This window comes from Mytilus edulis, unplaced genomic scaffold (genome assembly GCF_963676685.1).
Source record: "Mytilus edulis unplaced genomic scaffold, xbMytEdul2.2 SCAFFOLD_1717, whole genome shotgun sequence".
Lineage (NCBI taxonomy): Eukaryota > Metazoa > Mollusca > Bivalvia > Mytilida > Mytilidae > Mytilus > Mytilus edulis.
Window position 1 is genome coordinate 13,662 of NW_027269204.1, and position 6,690 is coordinate 20,351.

A 6,690-nucleotide genomic window follows, 5' to 3' on the forward strand; every position below is an offset into this window, starting at 1 on the left:
GGTCCCCGTTCCTGTCAGAGAGCATGTTTTGAACATTTTAATCTGCAATTGTCAGCTCATTTTTGAAGTTTCATGGATGAAATTTTGCTACAGGCTTCAAAATTTAATAAGGAAAACAATGGTGTAATTATTTTTAAAATTTGAATTAAACTTTTTAAATTAAATTGAAATTTAAATTTATGAAATTTAAAAAAGTTTGTTTTTCAATTTAAAGTTTAAAAGGGGGTCACAGAGAGGGTCATAGTTGTCTGTAATATGTATTCCTACACTTGCAAGTTAAAATGGAGGGATTTTTGAAAAATATCAGCAAATAGTATTAGAAAAAGTCACAGGGAAAGAAATAATAAATGTGTTATATGGGATCAGGGGACAGTGAAAGATAGAAAATGTGGGCTTATTTCTTTCTAATATCTTATTTCTGGGACCTGGAAACAGAAAATAAACCCATAGTTTCAGTTTAGGTTTTTAATAAGTTTTTGATAAATTGTGGCTATTAAATAAATCATTTAAGTGCCACGGTTCAGGTATGAAAGTTGTGTGCGAATCCAGCTAACATTTATTTAGAGCCGCATCACATACATAGCCACATATTATTGTGTGAACTCAGAAACACTTGCCAGGGGCTCTCTAATTTTACATTTTTTGGAAGATATTTAAGGGGTAGGGCTATAATATAGCTTATACAAGCAATTTAAACTCAATGTACAACAATTTAAGACTCCCTTTTAAAGATTTTGATGGTCCTTAAAAGGACCGTTAATTTTATCTGTATCTATTTCAGCAGTAAATGAATAGAGCTATATCTTCCTTGGTTTTGGAACTTTTGGAGATCTGCTTCTGGTTAAGGAAACACTTAGTGCTCTTTTAATAGTTTCACTGTTTGAATTTCATTTTAATTAATGCTTCTTTCCTAAGTTTCATTTTTAAAAGTTCCTGCATTATTAACTTGTCTTTGTTATCTATATTCAGGTTGGTGAACTTGGACTAAAGTACATGAATCCCAGCCACCAACAGTTTCAGTGTCCAAGAGAACACACATATGAACTAGTGGGACATTTAGAGCAGTCAAAAGTACAACAACGCACAGTAGCGTTAGGCGGTCAGGAAGATCAAGGATTTCCCTTCACATCTGTTAAACTATAGGAGGTGCTGTTTGACTGGTTTTAGCTACAAGTGAGAACTTCTCTGCATCTAGCCTCTTATATTGTATTTTAAATGAACTTAGCAGACTATTTGAAGACTTTGTCTCATATTTTATACCATTGTTTATGGGGTATGCTTGTTTTGCATATGTAATTCTTTAAAACAGAAGATTTTTTAATTTTAATTGAAAAAAATAATATTTTTAATTTATTTTTAAACAAATTTTGGTTTCAACTAGATTTCCATACAAAGAATGAATTTGTCTACCTTATGCAATTTACAGAATGTAAATATCTCTTGAAATAAAAAAGTTTTGCTGATTTTTAGCATATTTTCTTCATGAATTTAAGATTTTCTCCGATCAATTTTCTGGTATTTGAGATGTTATAGATAAGGATCTATAATTCTGTAACTGTTTGATCAAATTTTTTGAAACTTTGCACAATAACTACTGAGATGTATATCTTTATTTTAAAAGTGTAGTTTTAAGTCTGGGAAAAAAAATAAAGTCTGACAGGAATAGGATCCCAGTTAGGGCAACCAGTCCGGTACCCACGAATGTAGTTCTTAAAAAAAATATATAACTTTTGTTATAAATTGTGTAGTGTTATTATTTCACTAGTTCTGTAACTGAATGTAGTTTTATTTGAAAGGGTAGGCTTTCTAGTTTGAATTTCTGTAAAAATTTTGATTGATTTAAATGTAATCTGGCGTCAGTACATAGAGTAAATTGCCTAAATTCTAGCCTTTATTCTTTCCCGGAAGTAGACAGACTGACCCTGTTGTCAATAAAAACAAAATTTTGCAACGGAATGCCGGTCATGAGGCACTGAGATTGCACTTAGACACTTCTAAATGAATGCCTAACATGAACCAGAAGTCCCAAGGTGGCTATCAAATTATTTATTGAACAGGACCCTATGTATTTACTATGATTTTCAATGCGTTCCAATGGGGCAAATAATTGGGTCCCCGTTCCTGTCAGAGAGCATGTTTTGAACATTTTAATCTGCAATTGTCAGCTCATTTTTGAAGTTTCATGGATGAAATTTTGCTACAGGCTTCAAAATTTAATAAGGAAAACAATGGTGTAATTATTTTTAAAATTTGAATTAAACTTTTTAAATTAAATTGAAATTTAAATTTATGAAATTTAAAAAAGTTTGTTTTTCAATTTAAAGTTTAAAAGGGGGTCACAGAGAGGGTCATAGTTGTCTGTAATATGTATTCTTACACTTGCAAGTTAAAATGGAGGGATTTTTGAAAAATATCAGCAAATAGTATTAGAAAAAGTCACAGGGAAAGAAATAATAAATGTGTTATATGGATCAGGGGACAGTGAAAGATAGAAAATGTGGGCTTATTTCTTTCTAATATCTTATTTCTGGGACCTGGAAACAGAAAATAAACCCATAGTTTCAGTTTTAGGTTTTTAATAAGTTTTTGATAAATTGTGGCTATTAAATAAATCATTTAAGTGCCACGGTTCAGGTATGAAAGTTGTGTGCGAATCCAGCTAACATTTATTTAGAGCCGCATCACATACATAGCCACATATTATTGTGTGAACTCAGAAACACTTGCCAGGGGCTCTCTAATTTTACATTTTTTGGAAGATATTTAAGGGGTAGGGCTATAATATAGCTTATACAAGCAATTTAAACTCAATGTACAACAATTTAAGACTCCCTTTTAAAGATTTTGATGGTCCTTAAAAGGACCGTTAATTTTATCTGTATCTATTTCAGCAGTAAATGAATAGAGCTATATCTTCCTTGGTTTTGGAACTTTTGGAGATCTGCTTCTGGTTAAGGAAACACTTAGTGCTCTTTTAATAGTTTCACTGTTTGAATTTCATTTTAATTAATGCTTCTTTCCTAAGTTTCATTTTTAAAAGTTCCTGCATTATTAACTTGTCTTTGTTATCTATATTCAGGTTGGTGAACTTGGACTAAAGTACATGGATCCCAGCCACCAACAGTTTCAGTGTCCAAGAGAACACACATATGAACTAGTGGGACATTTAGAGCAGTCAAAAGTACAACAACGCACAGTAGCGTTAGGCGGTCAGGAAGATCAAGGATTTCCCTTCACATCTGTTAAACTATAGGAGGTGCTGTTTGACTGGTTTTAGCTACAAGTGAGAACTTCTCTGCATCTAGCCTCTTATATTGTATTTTAAATGAACTTAGCAGACTATTTGAAGACTTTGTCTCATATTTTATACCATTGTTTATGGGGTATGCTTGTTTTGCATATGTAATTCTTTAAAACAGAAGATTTTTTAATTTTAATTGAAAAAAATAATATTTTTAATTTATTTTTAAACAAATTTTGGTTTCAACTAGATTTCCATACAAAGAATGAATTTGTCTACCTTATGCAATTTACAGAATGTAAATATCTCTTGAAATAAAAAAGTTTTGCTGATTTTTTAGCATATTTTCTTCATGAATTTAAGATTTTCTCCGATCAATTTTCTGGTATTTGAGATGTTATAGATAAGGATCTATAATTCTGTAACTGTTTGATCAAATTTTTTGAAACTTTGCACAATAACTACTGAGATGTATATCTTTATTTTAAAAGTGTAGTTTTAAGTCTGGGAAAAAAAATAAAGTCTGACAGGAATAGGATCCCAGTTAGGGCAACCAGTCCGGTACCCACGAATGTAGTTCTTAAAAAAATATATAACTTTTGTTATAAATTGTGTAGTGTTATTATTTCACTAGTTCTGTAACTGAATGTAGTTTTATTTGAAAGGGTAGGCTTTCTAGTTTGAATTTCTGTAAAAATTTTGATTGATTTAAATGTAATCTGGCGTCAGTACATAGAGTAAATTGCCTAAATTCTAGCCTTTATTCTTTCCCGGAAGTAGACAGACTGACCCTGTTGTCAATAAAAACAAAATTTTGCAACGGAATGCCGGTCATGAGGCACTGAGATTGCACTTAGACACTTCTAAATGAATGCCTAACATGAACCAGAAGTCCCAAGGTGGCTATCAAAATTATTTATTGAACAGGACCCTATGTATTTACTATGATTTTCAATGCGTTCCAATGGGGCAAATAATTGGGTCCCCGTTCCTGTCAGAGAGCATGTTTTGAACATTTTAATCTGCAATTGTCAGCTCATTTTTTGAAGTTTCATGATGAAATTTTGCTACAGGCTTCAAAATTTAATAAGGAAAACAATGGTGTAATTATTTTTAAAATTTGAATTAAACTTTTTAAATTAAATTGAAATTTAAATTTATGAAATTTAAAAAAGTTTGTTTTTCAATTTAAAGTTTAAAAGGGGGTCACAGAGAGGGTCATAGTTGTCTGTAATATGTATTCCTACACTTGCAAGTTAAAATGGAGGGATTTTTGAAAAATATCAGCAAATAGTATTAGAAAAAGTCACAGGGAAAGAAATAATAAATGTGTTATATGGGATCAGGGGACAGTGAAAGATAGAAAATGTGGGCTTATTTCTTTCTAATATCTTATTTCTGGGACCTGGAAACAGAAAATAAACCCATAGTTTCAGTTTTAGGTTTTTAATAAGTTTTTGATAAATTGTGGCTATTAAATAAATCATTTAAGTGCCACGGTTCAGGTATGAAAGTTGTGTGCGAATCCAGCTAACATTTATTTAGAGCCGCATCACATACATAGCCACATATTATTGTGTGAACTCAGAAACACTTGCCAGGGGCTCTCTAATTTTACATTTTTTGGAAGATATTTAAGGGGTAGGGCTATAATATAGCTTATACAAGCAATTTAAACTCAATGTACAACAATTTAAGACTCCCTTTTAAAGATTTTGATGGTCCTTAAAAGGACCGGTTAATTTTATCTGTATCTATTTCAGCAGTAAATGAATAGAGCTATATCTTCCTTGGTTTTGGAACTTTTGGAGATCTGCTTCTGGTTAAGGAAACACTTAGTGCTCTTTAATAGTTTCACTGTTTGAATTTCATTTTAATTAATGCTTCTTTCCTAAGTTTCATTTTTAAAAGTTCCTGCATTATTAACTTGTCTTTGTTATCTATATTCAGGTTGGTGAACTTGGACTAAAGTACATGGATCCCAGCCACCAACAGTTTCAGTGTCCAAGAGAACACACATATGAACTAGTGGGACATTTAGAGCAGTCAAAAGTACAACAACGCACAGTAGCGTTAGGCGGTCAGGAAGATCAAGGATTTCCCTTCACATCTGTTAAACTATAGGAGGTGCTGTTTGACTGGTTTTAGCTACAAGTGAGAACTTCTCTGCATCTAGCCTCTTATATTGTATTTTAAATGAACTTAGCAGACTATTTGAAGACTTTGTCTCATATTTTATACCATTGTTTATGGGGTATGCTTGTTTTGCATATGTAATTCTTTAAAACAGAAGATTTTTAATTTTAATTGAAAAAAATAATATTTTTAATTTATTTTTAAACAAATTTTGGTTTCAACTAGATTTCCATACAAAGAATGAATTTGTCTACCTTATGCAATTTACAGAATGTAAATATCTCTTGAAATAAAAAAGTTTTGCTGATTTTTAGCATATTTTCTTCATGAATTTAAGATTTTCTCCGATCAATTTTCTGGTATTTGAGATGTTATAGATAAGGATCTATAATTCTGTAACTGTTTGATCAAATTTTTTGAAACTTTGCACAATAACTACTGAGATGTATATCTTTATTTTAAAAGTGTAGTTTTAAGTCTGGGAAAAAAAATAAAGTCTGACAGGAATAGGATCCCAGTTAGGGCAACCAGTCCGGTACCCACGAATGTAGTTCTTAAAAAAAATATATAACTTTTGTTATAAATTGTGTAGTGTTATTATTTCACTAGTTCTGTAACTGAATGTAGTTTTATTTGAAAGGGTAGGCTTTCTAGTTTGAATTTCTGTAAAAATTTTGATTGATTTAAATGTAATCTGGCGTCAGTACATAGAGTAAATTGCCTAAATTCTAGCCTTTATTCTTTCCCGGAAGTAGACAGACTGACCCTGTTGTCAATAAAAACAAAATTTTGCAACGGAATGCCGGTCATGAGGCACTGAGATTGCACTTAGACACTTCTAAATGAATGCCTAACATGAACCAGAAGTCCCAAGGTGGCTATCAAAATTATTTATTGAACAGGACCCTATGTATTTACTATGATTTTCAATGCGTTCCAATGGGGCAAATAATTGGGTCCCCGTTCCTGTCAGAGAGCATGTTTTGAACATTTTAATCTGCAATTGTCAGCTCATTTTTGAAGTTTCATGGATGAAATTTTGCTACAGGCTTCAAAATTTAATAAGGAAAAACAATGGTGTAATTATTTTTAAAATTTGAATTAAACTTTTTAAATTAAATTGAAATTTAAATTTATGAAATTTAAAAAAGTTTGTTTTTCAATTTAAAGTTTAAAAGGGGGTCACAGAGAGGGTCATAGTTGTCTGTAATATGTATTCCTACACTTGCAAGTTAAAATGGAGGGATTTTTGAAAAATATCAGCAAATAGTATTAGAAAAAGTCACAGGGAAAGAAATAATAAATGTGTTATA

At 31.2% G+C, this 6,690-nt stretch overlaps 1 long non-coding RNA gene across 1 annotated transcript; it reads left to right on the top strand.

Moving 5' to 3' along the window:
* The first annotated feature begins 991 nt into the window (after positions 1 to 991).
* LOC139509685 (uncharacterized) lies at positions 992 to 5,360 on the top strand. The gene is made up of 3 exons (XR_011661792.1): positions 992 to 1,173; positions 3,080 to 3,283; positions 5,192 to 5,360. It is a non-coding gene; the product is annotated as an uncharacterized lncRNA (long non-coding RNA).
* The last annotated feature ends 1,330 nt before the right edge of the window (positions 5,361 to 6,690 follow it).